The 20,000-nt window shown below is 38.5% G+C and overlaps 1 protein-coding gene across 1 annotated transcript in view; it reads right to left on the bottom strand.

The window, feature by feature from the left end:
• Positions 1 to 20,000, bottom strand: part of LOC143030424 (uncharacterized) — a 24,828-nt gene that overhangs the window by 1,773 nt on the left and 3,055 nt on the right. The gene's annotated exons all lie outside the window — the stretch shown is intronic.

The raw sequence follows: 20,000 nt of genomic DNA, 5'->3' as shown, positions 1-20,000 counted from the left end.
TAACATAAACCGAGGTGTTGAAAGTTTCTTCTCCCTCTTTCACCAGAACATCAAGAAATGGGAGATAGGAGGCCCCCATAACCATATATAGATATTCTGATACCTTATCCCTCCAGGTACTTGGATAACTTATATCATTTAGAAATATATATTCTGGTTAGGGTTCAGGGTTAAGGTGGGGTATGGTTAGGTTAAGGACTATTCATGTGTTAATCTATTTAGTTTTAGTTTTTTTAAGTCAAACATATTTCTTTTATATAAAAAACGTGAAACATATTTTCATAAAGTGATATACACGAGATATAACAGTTTATAAGATTTTTGTACTGCGAGAGCGACATGATGCAATAACGCGCGAAAGGATACTTTGCATGGGTTTGTATTAATCTATTTAGTTTTCATTTTGTAATTTATTCAAATATATTTCTTTTATATAAAAAACGTGAAAAATAATTTCATAAAGTAATAAACACGAGATATAACAGTTTATGAGATTCTTGTACTGCAAGAAAGGTTACTTTGCGTGAGTTTGTGTTAATCTATTTAGTTTTCATTTTGTAATTTATTCAAATGTTTTTATTTCATATAAAAAGGTGAAATATAATTTCCTAAAGTTTATGAGATTTTTGTACTGCAAGAGCGACATGACGTCATAACGTGCGAAAGGTTACTTTGTGTGGGTTTGTGTTAATCTACTTAGTTTTCATTTTGTAGTTTGTTCGAATATATTTTCTTATATAAAAAACGAGAAATATAATATCATAAAGTGATAAACACAATAAATAACAGCTTATAAGATTTTTGTACTACGAGAGCGACATGACGTTATAACGCGCGAAAGGTTACTTTGCGTGGGTTTGTATTAATCTATTTAGTTTTAATTTTGTAATTTATTCAAATATATTTCTTTTATATAAAAACGTGAAATATAATTTCATAAAGTAATAAACACGAAATATGACAGTTTATAAGATTTTTGTACTACGAGAGCGACATTACGTCATAACGAGCGAAAGGCTACTTTGCGTGGGTTTGTGTAAATCTATATAGTTTTCATTTTGTAGTTATTTCGAATATATTTCTTTTATGTAAAAAACGTGAAATATAATTTCATAAAGTGATAAACACGAAATATAACAGTTGATAAAATTTTTGTGCTACGAGAGCGACATGACTTCATAACGAGCGAAATGTTACTTTGCGTGGGTTTGTGTTCATCTATTTAGTTTTCATTTTTTAATTTATTCATATAATTTTCTCTTCTGTAAAAAACGTGATATGCAATTTCATAAAGTGATAAACACGAAATATAACAATCTATAAGATTTTTGTACTGCGAGAGCGACATGACGTCATAACGAGCGAAAGGTCATTTTGTAATTTATTAATGTATATTTCTTTCATATAAAAAACGTGAAATATAATTTCATAAAGTGATAAACACGCAATACAACGGTTTATAACATTTTAGTACTGCGAGAGCGACATGACGTCATAATGGTCGAAAGTTTACTTTACATGGGTTTGTGTTAATCTATTTAGTTTTCATTTTGTAGCTTATTCGAATATATTCATTTTATGTAGAAACGTGAAATATAATTTCATAAAGTGATAAACACGAAATATAGCAGTTAATAAGATTTTTGTACTGCGACAGCGACATGACGTCATAACGTGCGAAAGGTTACTTTCCTAGGGTTTGTGTTAATCTATATAGTTTACATTTTGTAATTTATTCAACATATTTCTGTTATATAAAAAACGTGAAATATAATTCTATAAAGTGATAAACACGATATATAACAGTCTATAAGATTTTTGTACTGCGAGAGCGACATGACGTCATAACGTGCGAAAGTTACTTTGCGTGGGCTTGTGTTAATCTATTTAGTTTGGATTATGTAATTAATTCAAATATATTTCTTTGATATAAAAAACGTGAAATACAATTTCATATAGTGATAAACACGAAATATAACATTTTATAAGATTTTTGTACTGGGAGAGCGACAAGACGTCATAACGAGCGAAAAGTTAGTTTGCGTGGGTTTGTGTTTATCTATTTAGTTTTCATTTTGTAAGTTATTCATATATATTTCTTTTATATAAGAAACGTTAAATATAATTTCATAAAGTGATAAACATGACATATAACAGTTTTTGAGATTTTTGTACTGCGACAGCGACATGATGTCATAACGAGTGTCAGGTTACTTTGCGCGGGTTTGTGTTAATCTATTTAGTTTTAATTTTGTAATATATTCAAATATGTATCTTTTATATAAAAACGTGAAATAGAATTTCATAAAGTGATAAATACGAAATATAACAGTTTGTGTGATTTTTGTACTGCGAGAGCGACACGACGTCATAACGCGTGAAAGGTTACTTTTCTTGGGTTTGTGTTAATCTATTTAGTTTTCATTTTGTAGTTTATTGGAATATATTTCTTTTATGTAAAAAACATGAAATATAATCTCATAAAGTGATAAACACGAAATATAACAGTTTATCATATTTTTGTACTGCGAGAGCGACATGACGTCATAACGAGCGAAATGTTACTTTGCGTGGGTTTGTGTTTATCTATTTAGTTTTAATTTTGTAATTTATTCAAATATATTTATTTTATATAAAAAACATGAAATACAATTTCATAAAGTGATAAACACGAAATATAACAATTTATAAGATTTTTGTACTGCGAGAGCGACATGACGTCATAACGAGCGAAGGGTTACTTTGCATGGGTATGTGTTAATCTATTTAGTTTTCTTTTTGTAGTTTATTCGAATATATTTCTTTTATGTAAAAAACGTAAAATTTAATTTCATAAAGTGATAAACACGAAATATAACAGTTGATAAGACTTTTGTACCGGGAGAGCGAAATGACGTCATAAAGAGCGAAAGGTTACTTTGCATGGGTTTGTGTTAGTTTATTTAGTTTTCATTTTTTAGTTTATTCGAATATATTTCTTTTATGTAAAAACGTGAAATATAATATCGTAACGTGATAAACATAACATATATCAGTTTATAAGATTTTTGTACTGCGAAAGCGACATGACGTCATAACGCGCGAAAGGTTACTTTGCATGGGTTTGTGTTAATCTATTTAATTTTCATTTTGTAATTTATTCAAAATATTTATTTTATGCAAAAACTCCGTGAAATATAATTTCATATGGTGATAAACACGAAATATAACGGTTTATAAGATTTTTGTACTGCAAGAGCGACATGACGTCATAACGTGCGAAAGGTTACTTTGCGTTGGTTTGTGTTAATCTGTTTAGTTTTGATTTTATAATTTATTCAAATATGTATCTTTTATAAAGAATGGAAATATGATTTCATAAAGTGATAAACACGAAATAAAACAGTTTATGAGGTTTTTGTACTGCGAGAGCTACATGATGTCATACGGTGCACGACATAATGTCGAAAGACAGAACGTCGAAACGACAGAATGCCGAAACGACAGAATGTCGACTGCGACAAAATGTCGAAATTTCAGACTAAATCCTGCAAGGGTTAAGGTCCAGCAATCGGTGTCCAGGATTAGGCGCATCGCCGCCAAAGAAACTTTGGAAGGGACGACGTCGCGAATGATATGCCACGAACAACTCTCCCCCCAGCCGCCATCTTCGTGGACATCTTCCGGAGGAGGAGCCGAGCCGAGCATCAAAAGGAGGATTGAGAGGCTGGCTGGCAGCGTCTTTACAAGCCAGCCGGGCTTACCTCCCTCGTAGTGCTACAGACCTTACCCTACCTGATCCTCCTTACATCAAGACAAAACAAGGGAGTGGGGGGGGCACCCTTGGATTATGGCTGACATCAGTTTTGGCAACAATGATCGGATCATAGTGCTTTGTTCAAACAACAGCAACCTGAGAAATTGATTAAATTCTTCGGTATGGTACGGTGATGGCACTTTAAACGTCTCCCCGGGATTGTTTGATCAACTCTACATCATTTATCGTTATCATCGTCGTCGTCGTCTCCGTCATCATTTATTTTTATCATCATCATCATTATTATCAATCATCATCATTGTTCTTGTCATTACTATTTTTATTAATGTAATTAATTATATATTGCTATTACTATTATAATCATTGTTCCCATGATAATCAATATTATCATCATTTCTTGTTTTACTTAGAATCATTACGGTACTAGAAATATGTAAATTATCTAACGAAAAAGGGCGATTCTATTGAAAGTGAAAATAATTAGCATTCTTTTCTGAATGGACATTGATCCCCAAGCATAAAAATGCTGCGTTGCCTCTGACCCGCAAGAATGTCGGCGATTTAACTAAAATGTCGACTTTTAATTAAGGTGGATGGCAAGAGAGAGGTACAAAATGGGGACGACAGCCATAGTCGCAGGAGTTATATTTATTTTCTTCTATTTCTTAGGATGTTTGACATATATTATTTCCCCTTCCCTGGTAAAATATATCTTAAATGTTTTTTGTTATAGTTTTAGATAAGGATGCTAAGTTTCCCTCTGGAATATTAATTTTTGTAGAGCGTCAAGCGGGCGCACGACTCCGTGCAACAAGAGTGGGTCTACATCAACGCCGGGCAAGTCAGCCTCAACGCGTCAGTCAACATAAGGCGAGATGAGAGTGAAAGGACGAAAGCCGTGTGTGCGTTTACCTAATTATATTTACCTCATTGTAGTATACAGCGAAGGAACAACACTCGTGAGATCCCGTCTCCTAATCTCCAATTACATACTTAGACTTAAATTCATATATAGTTCCAAATATATCCTTGATTTCCAATTATCGTTTTTAGATTTGCATTCATGCATTGTTTGTCTGCCCTGTCCAAAGTAACTCTTCACTTTACAATAGTAAACCTGAATATAGCATAAAATAACGTAATATCGCCTAGACACTGTTTTCAGCTAAAAAAAAAAAAAATACAATGGAAACCACATTACTCGATACGGTCAGAGCACGGACAAAAAATAATAGATTCTCAAGCGGGAATATGTTTGACAACTTAAAAGTCATGCTAGACTGGCGAAAATAACGCTTTTTTTTTATTCCTCAAGAAAAATCTGTTTCTATAATATTTTTCATTGAAATAGCCCAATTTCATGGATGAATTATTTATTGAAATTATGTGAAATGTTTTCACCACTGCTCGACACGACGTCACACGGGAATATATTAGACAACAACTAAAAATTATGCTAGACTGGCAAAAATTATGCTTAATTTTTTATTCTTCATTATAACTTAGATTTTTATAATGTTGTTTCATTAGAATCAGCCAATGTCATGGGTGAATTATGCCCATTTTAGTATATTGTGTGAAATGTTTTCACGCTTGCGCGACATGACGTCACACGGGAATATATTAGGCAATAATTTAAAAAATCATGCTAGACTGGCAAAAATCATGCTTAATCTTTTATTCTTCATGATAAGTTAGGTTTTTATAATATATTTTTCATTAAATAGCCCATTGTCATGGTTGAATCAGTATTGTATTATAGAATCTAAAATTATTGCATTAATATAGAACGTAAAAAGTGATGCGTCATGTGTGTGTGTGTTCGTATGTGAGTGACGGAAACTTCTGGAACTTTGTCTAATTACCATTTTCTAATTACAAAGTTAAATATCATTTTATTTATAATGCCAAAGTTGAATAAATGGGATATAGATTATTATTCTCAAAATTGAATTATTGTATAACTGAAATTGGATGTATGTATATTTCTGTGTGGAAGGAATAATTATAGAAAATTAATTATTGACAACTGCCCTTGAGTGCGCTATTCCAGCGTGAAGTCATGTCACGTACGCAGAGTTCCAAGCGGGTCAGCATTGAGAAAGGTTGACGAGCGACAGTGAGAGTGCTTGTGCATATTTCCTTTGTGCCTTGAAATAAACCAACGTGTGAACGCCAACGCCTCTTCATCACTAACCACCTTATTTATTGAAATAACCTACATTATAACCTTTTTAGTTAATTATGGGAAATGTTTTCACGACCGCGCGACATGACGTCACACGGGAATATATTAGACAACTAAAAACTGTGCTAAGCAGCTAGACTGGCAAAGAACATGATTAATCTTTTATTCTTCATGATAGAATTGATTGATAATGATTTTTCAATAGAATAGCCCAATATCATGGGTGAATTATGCCCATTTTAGTATATTATGTGAAATGTTTTCACGACCGCGTGACATGACGTCACATGGTAATATGTTAGACAACAGCTGATAATTATGATAGACTGGCAAAAATCATGCTTAATCTTTTATTCTTCATAATAAATTAGGTTTCTATAATATTTTTTCATTAAAATAGCCCAAAGTCACACACACGCAATTATCTATTTATTTATTTACCATGTGTTTTCCTTCCTCCTCCTCCTCCACCTCCTCCTCCTCGTCGTGGTCCTCCTCGTCCACCTGACCCTCGACCTTCCTTTGACGGCGGCGACAACGGGTCTCCTCCCCTCCCCGTCGCCCTCCAGTGTACAGCTGCGGTGGCAGCAGCGCCCCTGGGGAGGGCCACGTGGTCATATGGTCTCTTGCGTGCAGCCTCCTTCGTCATGTTATTATGCTTTTCTTGTGTTATTATGTTCTTATGTAAGTTCCCAAACTCCTGCCTAGACAACGGCATAGAACTCCCAAGTGTAGGCACTATGGTCTCCTGCAGCCTCCTTCTCCATGTTCTTATGTTACTATGCTCTTCTTATGTTCTTATGTAAGTTCCCAAACTCCTGCCTAGCCACTAGACAGGTGGTAATGGAAATTAAACTCCCAAGTGTAGGCCCTATGGTCTCTTGCGTCCTCCTCCCTTCTTTTCAACATCTCCGAGTGGACTTTGAGACTGTGCGGACAAGGGGGGCCTTTGCACGAGTCAGTTCCTCGAGTTCACGGGGGGGGGGGGACCATTTGGCCCTTGGCATTCCACAGGATCTGCGGAACGAACGTCGACCAACACTGTGAGTAGTAGACTTCCAGTCAGACGCCCGACTCATCCCAATCTCCCCTTACCGGCCAGACGCCCGGAAGACGGGTCGCCGCCCCCTCTGTCTGGCTGCCGATGATAGGTCGCCGCCCCCTCTCTCTGGCTGCCGAAGACGGGTCGCCGCCCCCTCTCTCTGGCTGCCGAAGACGGGTCGCCGCCCCCGCTGTCTGGCTGCCGAAGACGGGTCGCCGCCCCCGCTGTCTGGCTGCCGAAGACGGGTCGCCGCTCTCTGTGACTGGCTGCCGAAGACGGGTCGCCGCCCCCTCTGTCTGGCTGCTGAAAACAGGTCGCCTCCCCCTATGTCTGGCTGCCGAAGACGGGTCACTGCCCCCTATGTCTGGCTGCCGAAGACGGGTCGCCGACCCCTCTGTCTGACTACCGAAGACGGGTTGCCGCCCCCTATGTCTGGCTGCCGAAGATGGGTCGCCGCCCCCTGTGTCTGGCTGCCGAAGACGGTTCGCCGCCCCCTCCTTCTGGCTGCCGAAAACGGGTTGCCGCCTCCTCTCTCTGGCTGCCGAAGACGGGTCGTCGCCCCCTCTGTCTGGCTGCCGAAGACGGGTCGATGCCCCCGCTTTCTAGTTGCCGAAGACGGGTCGCCGCCCCCTATGTCTGGCTGCCGAGGACGGGTCACCGCCCCATCTGTCTTCCTGCTGAAGATGGGTCGCCGCCCCCTCCTTCTGGCTGCCGAAAACGGTTTACCGCCCTCCCCGTCTGGCTGCCGAAGACGGGTCGCCGCCCCATCTGTCTGGCTGCCGAAGATGGGTTGCCGCTCCTCCTTCTGGCTGCCGAAGACGGGTCGCCGCCCCCTTCTTCTGGCTGCCGAAGACGGGTCGTCGCCCCCTCTGTCTGGCTGCCGAAGACGGGTCGCCGCCCCCTCTGTGTGGCTGCCGAAGACGGGTCGCCGCCCCCTATGTCTGGCTGCCGAAGACGGGTCGCCGCCCCCTATGTCTGGCTGCCGAAGACGGGTCGCCGCCCTCTTTTTCACACGGGCAAACCAGGTTTGAAAAATGGTTTGTCAAACTTGTTTAAAAAACGTTCACACGGTCAAACCAGGTCTGACAAATAGTTTGTCAAACGGGTTTGAAAATTCATTCACACGGGCAAACTAGGTTTGGCAAGCGGCTTGTCAAACGTGTTTGAAAATGCAGTCACACGGTCAAACCAGGTTTGAAAAATGGTTTGTCAAACGTGTTTGAAAACACATTCACACGGGCAAACCAGGTTTGAAAAACGGTTTGTCAAACGTGTATGAAAAACCGATCTCACAGTCAAACCAGGTTTGACAAACGGCTTGTCAAACGGTTTTGAAAATACATTCACACGAGCAAACTAGGTTTGAAAAAAGGTTTGTCAAACGTGTTTGCAAGACCGTTCACAAGATCAAACCAGGTTTGACAAATGGTTTGTAAAACGTGTTTGAAAATTCATTCACACGGGCAAACTAGGTTTGGCAAGCGGCTTGTCAAACGTGTTTGAAAATGCATTCACACGGTCAAACCAGGTTTGAAAAATGGTTTGTCAAACGTGTTTGAAAACACATTCACACGGGCAAACCAGGTTTGAAAAACGGTTTGTCAAACGTGTATGAGAAACCGATCTCACAGTCAAACCAGGTTTAACAAACGGCTTGTCAAACGGTTTTGAAAATACATTCACACAAGCAAACCAGGTTTGAAAAAGGTTTGTCAAGCGTGTTTGCGAGACCGTTCACAAGATCATACCAGGTTTGACAAATGGTTTGTCAAACGTGTTTGAAAACACATTCACACGGGCAAACTAGGTTTGGCAAGCGGCTTGTCAAACGTGTTTGAAAAACTATTCACACGGTCAAACCAGGTTTGAAAAAGGTTTGTCAAACGTGTTTGAAAACACATTCACACTGGCAAACCAGGTTTGATAAACGGTTTGTCCAACGTGTTTGAAAATAAATTCACACGGTCAAACCAAGTATTTTTGCCTAGTGTGAAGATGAAAATCGACGGCATTTTCCCTTTTTGAAGGAGAAAATCGACGGCATTTTTGCTTAGTTTGAAGATGGAAATCGACGGCAGTTTTGCCAAGTGTGAGGATGGAAATCGACGGCAGTTTTGTCTAGTGTGAAGGAGGAAATCGACGGTATTTTAGTCTAGTGTGAAGATGAAAATCGACTGCATTTTTGTTCTGTGTGAAGGAGAAAATCGACGGTATTCTTGCTTAGTGTGAAGATGAAAATCGACGTCAGTTTTGCCCTGTGTGGAGAAAATCGACGGCATTTTTGCCTAGTGTGAAGGAGGGAATCGACGGTATTTTTGCCCAGTGTGAAGATGAAAATTGACGGCATTTTTGCCCTGTGTGGAGAAAATCGACGGCATTTTTGCTTAGTGTGAAGATGGAAATCGACGACAATTTTACCTAGTGTAAAGATGAAAATCGACGGTATTTTTGCCTAGTTGTGTTGATGGAAATCGACGGTATTTTTGCCCTGTGTGAAGGAGGAAATCGACGGCATTTGTACTTTGTGTGAAGATGGAAATCGACGACAGTTTTGCCTAGTGTAAACATGAAAATCGACGGTATTTTTGCCTAGTTGTGTTGATGGAAATCGACGGTATTTTTGCCCTGTGTGAAGGAGGAAATCGACGGCATTTGTACTTTGTGTGAAGATGGAAATCGACGGTATTTTGGCCAAATGTGAAGATGGTCATGGTCATGGGAGCGAAATTTCCAGATCAGCACGTGGCCTTACGTAACACTGAACGAAACATTCTGAGAAAGCCGTGCAGAGAAAAATGTTTAAGAATATAGAAAAGACGATGAATTTTGACAATTGGGTTCTTATTAAAACTGAGCGAAACATTCTGAGAAAATCCTTAAATACATGTACAGAGAAACGTTAAAAGACGATGAATTTTGACAATTGTGTTGAACGAAACATTCTCAGAAATTTAGAGAAAGATGTTTTAAAAATATAAAAAAAATATGATGGATTTTGATGCGACGTGACGTCATAACGTCGGCATCAGAGCGCGGGAAGATTTTTCGGTCCTTGTGTATGGTCATCGCGCGTAGGCAACTTTTTCCTTGATTTTTGGTGATGAAAACATATTTCTGTATTTTGAGGACCAAAAACTCGATGGAGATAATCAGGAAACTTAAAATGTATATATACAAAAATAGCGTTTTCTATCAACATCATGAAAATAATGACGGCAATGGAGCGCGGTGCATTGTGGGATTAATGACGTCTTTCCCAATGTGAGAATCTAAAAATTAGTGTTTTTGTCATCCATGCATGAGCACAGTTGTATGAAACAGCTGTTACACATAGATTATATTTCTGACAACAACATATTTCCACCAAAATGTAAATCTTTCTTGTCCAAACTCACCCTTTTTGGCGCATTTCATTTATTGCAAAGTATCTACATCAAATACAATGTCTTCATTTTATTCTTTCTTCCTTAAAGAACCTAATTTTACAAATTAATCGACAAAAGTAATTATAAAGATACCAAGTATCAAGATGATATAATGTTAATCATCAAAATTCGCAAACACAATAGCAAATGTACCTCCAACCTCCATTTGAATAACGACAATATGACTTCCGTTGCAGACATCTAGACGTCTCTAAGGACTTATTCAACAGCATATGACGGAAAGATCATTTGTTGTTTGGAGATTTGAACAATTAAAATTTGTAACCATATATCAAAAGCCCACGAATCAAAATGCCATAGTCAATATTATCCCATTGTTCATAATCCCACACATAATATTCCAGGATGTTGATAGTATTAATAAACACTGTATGTTAAAGTATAATTTCATTTGATAAATTCATTAATGAATATAGGCCTAGGTTAATTGGCGTGGGATTTTTACCAATGGGATTATGACCTTATGGGACTCTGTCATGGATTCGACACAGGCAAGGTCATCATATCAAGACAACAGGTCAGGACTCGCAGTAATGGATTTAAACTGGACAAATTTAGATTAAGTTGTTTTAAGAAACGGTTAGACAACTTTATGCATGGGGATGACAGGTTTTAATGGACATGGAACTGCCTAGTGTAGGCCACATGGTCTCTTGCAATCTCCTTCGTTCTTATGTTCTTATCCCACTGGGCGTCGACGACCGTTGAGAGTTCGTTCGAGTCAAAAACGACGTTGGTTACAAAATTCAAATTTTCAAATATTCAAATATTCCGTTACATCTAGCAAAGATGAAGGATGAACTAAGAGATTGTGTAAATCTAGATACGGATGTTAGACATACTGTTGAATTGTGCTTGGGATGTCTAGGTTTCTGTAATAAGCGAAGTCTTATTCTAGTTACATTCAAATGGAGGTTGGAGGTAGCATGTCGGAGGAATAATAGCCCAGTGTGATTGATTACCCTCCTGGAGGTCAGCCATATTGGATTTGCAAGTCTGCACCTAGATGCTACGCAAGTTTGACGACAATTATTAAAAGATCAAACTATTTGTGACGAAAATTCCCTTAACGATAAGAAATATAGAATAATGAAAATAATGATATATATATTGGGATCCGGCGAATTCACCGACAACAGTTGATTTAAGAAAAAGGCATTATTTTGCAACTGAATGAAGTCGCTAGGTAACAGCACTAACTGGGGTAGAAATCGATTAATTAATTACCTTGCTGTCATTTCTAAGAGGTTAGTGTAGCGTGGCTTTCCTGTTTTGAGTCCATTAGAAAGACCTCGAGAAGTCGTCCCCCACAGGAATAATCTCCTTCTCGCTACCCCATGCTACCCCATGCTACCCTTCTGATTTTGCGAAAGGTACCGCTATAATTCGACTATATATATATATATATATATATATATATATATATATATATACATATATATATATATATATATGTGTGTGTGTATGTGTGTGTGTGTATTCATGTATGTACATATATGTGTGTGTATACGAGTATATATATACATAAATATATATATATATATATATATGTATATATATTCATGTGTGTACATATATGTATGTATATATAGTCATGTATGTACATATATGTATATATATATATATATATATATATATATGTGTGTGTGTGTGTGTGTGTGTGTGTGTGTGTATGTGTATGTGATAAAATCACTTGGAAAATAAAATGAAAGGTTTTCGTCTATTTAAGACATTTTCAAAGGTACAGAGGAAGGTGGTAGTGACATTGTATGTACACACAAGAAGGAAATTAGAACAGGTCCATTGGGTCTCATTATCTCATCACGCCCGGATGTCTGACCCGGCTACTGTCAACTACACGGTTGGCAAAGTTGTTTCTCCCTACTTCCAAATTGAATTTATTTCCGGACAGTTTGAGACCATTGTTTCTTGTCTGATTCTCATTCGATGTGAAAACTTTGTCACTTTTGATGTTGTCAATTCTCTTTAGAATCTTAAAGACCTGTATCAAATCACCTCTGAGTCTACGTTTTTTTAGGGAAAACAGATTCATATGCTTTAGTCGATTTTCGTATGATTTATTTTGATATTTGGAATCAGTTTTGTGGCTCACCGTTGTACTTTCTCCAATCTGTCAATGTCTTTAATGAGATTCGGTGACCATACGGAAACAGCATACTCCAAATGTGGACGAACTAACGATTTTTTATATAGCTTGTTAATGAGTGATGAACTTTTGAAATGAAAAGATCGCGCAATCAGTCCCGGAATCTTATTTGCTTTCTCAGAGGCTGAAATACACTGCTTGGATGATTTGAGGTCGTTACTGATAATTACGCCGAGATCTTTTTCATTGTCCACTTTTGTTAACGAATTTCCAAATAACTTGTAATCGTACTTACTGTTATTTTTACCTATGTGCATTTACTTGTGTTAAATTTCATTAATCACTTTTCAGACCATTGCTGTGATTGATCTAAAACTTCTTGAATATCTAATTGGTTAAAGTGATCATTTGCCATCGTCAACATATCTATACCAAATGACTTTGTTAGGAATAATTTTAGGCAAAATATCTCTTTCAAAAAATTCCATATACAAGTTGCTTAGAACAGGAGATAAAGGATTCCCATTCCAAACTTTTGCATATAAAATTTACCGTTCAATTCAAATTTTGAACCTAATACACATAACTTAATGAGACTAATTATTGTGTGGACCGGCAGAGGCATATCATATTTCTTTAATTCATTTTCTAAATATATTGATAAATCTAAAACGGGAACTCAAGCGAATAAACTAGCAACATCATAGCCATCTGGTCAAAATCCCTCCTTTGATTTTAATCTTGTTAGCTATGATGTTGCTAGTTTATTCACTCGAGTTCCCGTTTTAGATTTATTGGTATATTTAGAAGACCCGGAAATGTTATGATTTTCATGTACTCGAATGGTGTAGTCAATAAACAGATTAACAGTTCTGTGCCCCACCAATGTATATTTTCCTCCCTCCGCAAATTTCCCTACTCTCATAAAGGCTCGAAGTTTCCATCATCGAAAGCGAAAGTAGAAGGGAGGGGGAGGAGGTTAAAAAGTGTTGGCTGACCTGCTTAGCGTCACGTCGACACGCAACCCTCTCCTCTCACCCTCCCGCCCTCGCCAGGTCTGCTAGAGAAAAAAAGAAAAATAATAATAATAATAATATAAGAATGACACCCTTCAACATTCATCTGTCAGCATCAAGTCTGAAAAATATAATTTACTAAATAGACATACGTAAGCAAACGAGGAGAATACAACTTGTACTAATTTCATACATATTATGGTGGCAGGTTCAGTTATCAAACTAATTCATGGTTAAAATTCTTTTAGTGATAATAGAAATTTACAGAAGAAATATAGGTGGCGTGTTCTCTTATAATATTCAAATGAAATTTGTTACTTTCAAAAACAATAATTTTCGTGCGGCCTATGGTTTAATCAATCAGTGACTGCAACCGAGTAGAGCTCAGAGTCGTACGTGCTGCTCCTTTTTGTCATCATCTCTCCCTACTTTAACCGGTCTATTCCCTCTCCCTTCCTCTTTATTTGAGTCTCTTTTTGCAGATACAGGTAACGGTTGCAAAGTATACAAATACATTTATTGACCAATATTTGTCTAAAAAAATAACCGTTACAGAATGAACAATGGAAGTCTTAGATTATTTCTCGTCGAAACTCGGTTTTGTTTAAAGGAAATTGTATAATAAAAAAGTAATCAGCTTTCTAATATAACAAGAGAAGTGTGACAAGAAGATTATGTAACAATTAGAACATCCATTGGAGACCTACAGCCAGTATACATATCCTATATGCATTTATGTGACACCGGGCGACTTGATTCAAATCTGAGAGATCGGGTTGCTATAATGTCGACATTCACAAGAAATATTCATTGCTCCAAGGGACGAGTGAATATTGGATAGCGATGGTCAAGATGGAAGGGAAATATAAAAAGTGTAAATTGCATTCTACGAATGATCAAGTGGAGGAAGATTAAGAAAATGGCAAAAGTCAATGGAAGACCGAAGAGAAGGGTTGACATAAAGTTGTGGAATTAGACGAGGCATTTGGGTAATAAGGGAGTGGGAAGAGAGGACGTGGCGACAGTAAACGAAGTAATATGGGAAATTTGATGAGATATGGGAAGTTGAGTCGAAGTGGAATGGATAATTACTGATCTATAAGACGACTGGTGAATTAAAAGAGGAGATATTATATAGGGAGTGAACATGAGGGGACGTCCTAGGATGAGGTGGATGGATGGGGTGAAGGGGGCTTTGGGGAAGAGGGGAATGTCTGTTGAGGAAGGAAGGGAGAGGACGGAAGACAGAGGTGAGTGGAGAATGGTTGTATATGGATGATGTGTGATTGCATGAGGAGGAATGGGCGGGGTAGTATGTGAGTAAAAATTGTCGCAGCCCGAAGGGATTTCTCCCCGTCCTCTCCTTATATGCAAGGGGGGACGGAGAGGGGGGGTCGCCGATTAAATGAAGCGGCCTTGCTGTGGATGTGCTGTGTCTTGCGACACTGCTTCTGACCCAGGGCGGTGGGCAAGGTGCAGGGATGACCCGTCATCCAGGAGGTGCTCAGATGAGAGGGAGGGTGGGAGGGTCGTGGAGTGTATTTAGGGATGAAATGGGTGGGAGTGTTTTTATGCCTTTCCCTTTTTGGCTACCTCCCTTGAAAGGGGGAAAAAGCCTTGGTATATGTATGTATGTATTTGTACTACATACTCAAAATTAATCTATATATAAGATATGAATTCAGGTTTTGTAGATTCGCATAATTTAGTTACATTTCTGCAAACCAATCTTGTAAATGAATGACCAAAAATAAGGATATTAGTCACCTTGGAGTTATTTTCAATCCTTAGGGTGTAACAATGAATACAAGAGAATCCCCGTAGTATCCATGTCGTAATATCCTCCAAGAATTTCAACCCTCTGTTTCTATAATCTATTGTAAGGTAAATAAAACACAAGCACAACAGTTTTGTTCTTGTTTGTTGGCTATTCAGTACAACTGTCACATCATCATGGACGCTGGCGGGAGCACACCCAGGACTAGATATTTCAAAAACAGTGACAACTCCAACCGACATGGAAAATGAATGGATTTTATCTTTTTTTTCTTCTATATTTTCCCCTTTTTAGAGGGGATTGGGGAGGTCATTTCTCCTGGAACGGTGTAACAATAATTTGTACGGATTTCTACAATAAATATGCACCGCTGTATAATCTATATACTTATAAAATTCTGATCATCTTGTTTGTAATCTTGCTTGCTTGCTTGAAACCGTCACCCAGCCAATCAGAAGAGATATGATGTCACGACGGAGTACCAGCTAAGCAGAAGAGATCAGAAGAGATATGACGTCACGACTGAGGACCAGCCAATCAGAAGAAGAGACATGGCGTCACATCATATGATGCGTAGTGTTCCAAGCAACGACGACATGACGTCACAATCTTCTGCATTTCACTTCTTATAACGTATCATTTAAAATTTTATCTGACCCAACATACATACATATAATATATATATATATATATATATACTAGACAACCCGTGACCTGTTGGGTCAAATAGAATTTTAAATGATACGTTGTTAATAAAATGGTCAATAAAATCTTTATTAAGACGATGCTTTTATATTTACAACATTCTTGGTACAATTTGAATTATTTAAAACCACTTTAATATTTTCCCTTTGCTTAACTCTACTCAGCGCAACATATAATTGTACATGCTGTACCATAATATATCTTTCTGTCTACCAAAATATGCATTCATTCTGCTCTGGAAGTGTATCTTCAACCCATTGTTAACATGTCATATCACAATCTTTTTAAAGCAGATTATTATTAGCTTGCCACAAGGGTCAGAGGAGGGGATTGAGGAAGCTGGTGGCAGAGTTTGGGAGAGTATGTGATAGAAGAAAGCTAAAGATAAATGTGGGTAAAAGTAAGGTGATGAGATGTACAAGGGGTGAAAGTGGCAGTAGACTGGAAGTGAACATTAAGGGAGAGCGACTGGAGGAAGTGGATAGTTTTAGATACTTGGGTGCAAGTGTAGCAGGAAAAGGTGGAGTGAAGGTGGAGGTAGAATGTAGATTGAGAGAAGCGAGTAAATGCCTTGGTGGTTTAAAGAGTGTAATGAGAAATAGACATTTGGGAATGGATGCGAAGAGGAGACTGTATGAAGGAGTGATCGTGCCAACAGCACTGTATGGGGCAGAAACGTGGAACATAAGAGAAGAAGAGAGAAGGAGTTTGAATGTGTTTGAGATGAGGTGTCTGAGAAGTATGGTGGGGGTTACTAGGCTAGATAGAGTGAGAAATGAGGAGGTGAGGAGAACAGGGGTGAAAAAGGATTTGGGAGAGAGGGTTGATGAAAGAATATTAGGATGGTTTGGACACATGGAAAGAATGAGTGAAGTAAGACTAGTAAAAGAGGTATGGAAGGCAGATGTGGAGGGAGTGAACATGAGGGGACGTCCTAGGATGAGGTGGATGGATGGGGTGAAGGGGGCTTTGGGGAAGAGGGGAATGTCTGTTGAGGAAGGAAGGGAGAGGACGGAAGACAGAGGTGAGTGGAGAATGGTTGTATATGGATGATGTTGTGACTGCATGAGGAGGAATGGGCGGGGGGGGGTGGGGGGGGGGGTAGTATGTGTGAGTAAATTTTGACGCAGCCCTAAGGGATTTCTCCCCGTCCTCTCCTTATATGCAAAGGGGGACGGAGAGGGGGGGTCGCCGATTAAATGAAGCGGCCTTGCTGTGGATGTACTGTGTCTTGCGACACTGCTTCTGACCCAGGGCGGTGGGCAGGGTGCAGGGATGACCCGTCATCCAGGAGGTGCTCAGATGAGAGGAAGGGTGGGAGGGGTGTGGAGTGTATTTAGGGATGAAATGGGTGGGAGTGTTTTTATGCCTTTCCCTTTTTGGCTACCTCCCTTGTAAGGGGGAAAAAGCCTTGGTATATGTATGTATGTATTATTAGCTTAAGACTTACCAGTTTTGTGCAGTCCTCGTGCTCTCTCATAGGAAAGTAAACTGGATACAGGCGTTCTCAAGAAATTAAATAAAGAGAGCCTCCTCCTTAATTATGCTTATGTTACATCTCATCATCCCACTCCCAGTTCTACTCATTATCATTCAGGGAGTCCCATGGGACTTGGAGTGAGTAGCAACGTTTATAAATATAAAGTTTATGATAGATAAACTATGTCACTATCACCGTATAGTATAAATCACAGAAAATAAGTTTCTATATAAAATTGAGTATAATTTAGAGCTCTTACCTCTATTCAGTAGACGAAGGCAGAGACTTGATTAGTTATAAGAAGTGAAATGCAGATTGTGATGTCATGTCGTTTGATTCATATGGTTCGTAATATTTCAATAAACTCATTATGCCTCATAGATGCTAATTCAAGAGTTGACTATGCTGAATATGAAAATTTTATAAGTATATATAAATAGATATATGTATGTTGGGCCAAATAACATTTCAAATGATACATTGTTATAAGAAGTGAAATGCAGAAGATTGTGACGTCATGTCGTCGTTGCTTGGAACACTACGCATCATATGATGTCGTGACGTCATGTCTCTTCTTCTGATTGGCTGGTCCTCAGTCGTGACGTCATATCTCTTCTTCCGATCTCTTCTGCTTGGCTGGTCCTCCGTCGTGACGTCATATCTCTTCTGATTGGCTGGTCCTCAGTCGTGATGTCATATATTTTCTTCTGATTGGCTGGGTGACGGTTTCAAGCAAGCAAGATTACAAACAAGATGATCAGAAATTTATAAGTATATATAGATTTACAAGTCTTACCCGAGATATTTCTCAAATCTGTTAAAGATGGAAAACGAATATGAAGAACATTGTGAAATATTACCAGTGGAAGGGCCAATATCTAATATCAATGGAGGGGAAATGGATAAAGCTATAAAGAAAAGAAAGAATAACAAGGCAGGAGGAAAATCTGAAGTAAAAATAGAAATGATTAAAGCACTGGGAAGGAAAGTAAAATGGTTAAGTTGTGTAAGAAGAATGGAGATGTATTGACTTGTGAGAACTGCAGAGGTATTAAGCTGTTGGAGCACATCAAGAAAATTCTTGAGAGAGTGACGGAAGGCAGACTGAGAGAGAGAGAGAGAGAGAGAGAGAGAGAGAGAGAGAGAGATGGTCAGAATTCGCAACCACCAATTCTGATTCATGAGGGGGTCGAGTACTGTAGATGCAACGTTTATTGCAAGGCAGATCATACAGGAAAAATTAATGTCTGGAAGGAAACAGGAAGACATGTTGGTGTTTTGTGGATTTGGAGAAGGCGTAGTACGATAGGGTCCCTAGAGAAGTGTAGTACTGGAGCTTAAGAAAGAGAGGAGTGACGGAGAAGATGAAAAGATGGGCGGAAATGATGACATTATGAAGGATAAAAAAAAAAAAAAAACATCAGTGCGGACAAAATATGGGGAAACTGAATTATTCCCAGTTGAAGTAGGACTCCACCAAGGATCAGCTCTGAGCCCTTGTCTCTTTCTTATATTATATAGCGCTGGAGGACACAATGACGACGATGGACGTCGTAATTAAGAGATCATAATGATGACCGGTGGGGGTTGCTCTTCCCTGATGACGATCTACGTCATGATCGCAGATCCGGAGGAGGAACTACCACAGGTCAGTCAGTCAGACTCAGGTAGTCGTCGTCGATAGGGAAAGGCAACCAGCCAGCTGGAGAGTAAATAAGGGAACGGAAGTGAACACACAAAAGACAGACGGAATGATGATATGTTTTAACGTCACAAACTCCCTCCTATCAGAAGGCTAGGACGGTGCCCCTCACAGAGAACTTTGTAGCGTGAAAATTAATGAACCACCATGCCCTTGGTACCTCTTCGCCGGTGGCAGGATTCGAACCGCTATCCCCTACACCATCGCCGCAAGTAACGACCTGAAATGCCCGAATGCGCCTCACTAATGACGTCATGTCGACAGAGTGCGGGAAAATACAAAATAGAAATCATAACTTTCCCATAAAAATCTGTAAATCTGTAAATTATCTCAGTTGATAATTCACGAGATACATTATCCTTTTCGTATATGAATTATTCGAATCTCTACACGATCGAGGAAATAAATTATACTTTTTTTCCTTGCGAAGGAGCATCAAATTATTGTGTCGCTGCCATATTGCTCTTTGCAGTCTATCAAATCCGTTAAGGTCTGCATCCATATTTACTTATTTATTTGTTTGTTCGTTTATTCATTTATCTGTTTATTTATTTATCTATTTGTTTATCTATTCACTTGTTGCTAACGTAATGGAATCTGTGTGAAAGAGAGAGAGAACTGAGCACCGTACATCAGATTGCCATACGTACGATAATTATCGTATATATACGATTATTTAGCCCTCTTTACGATGTACTAGTGTCTACGCCCGTTAAAAATAACAGGATTTAGTATCACACGTTTGAACGTCATATAATGGTATAGATTAAATTTCCGATC

This window comes from Oratosquilla oratoria, chromosome 12 (assembly GCF_046742065.1).
Source record: "Oratosquilla oratoria isolate Oo_2021 chromosome 12, ASM4674206v1, whole genome shotgun sequence".
Lineage (NCBI taxonomy): Eukaryota > Metazoa > Arthropoda > Malacostraca > Stomatopoda > Squillidae > Oratosquilla > Oratosquilla oratoria.
Note: the sequence above shows the minus strand (reverse complement) of the source record. Positions and strands in the feature narration are given on the sequence as shown.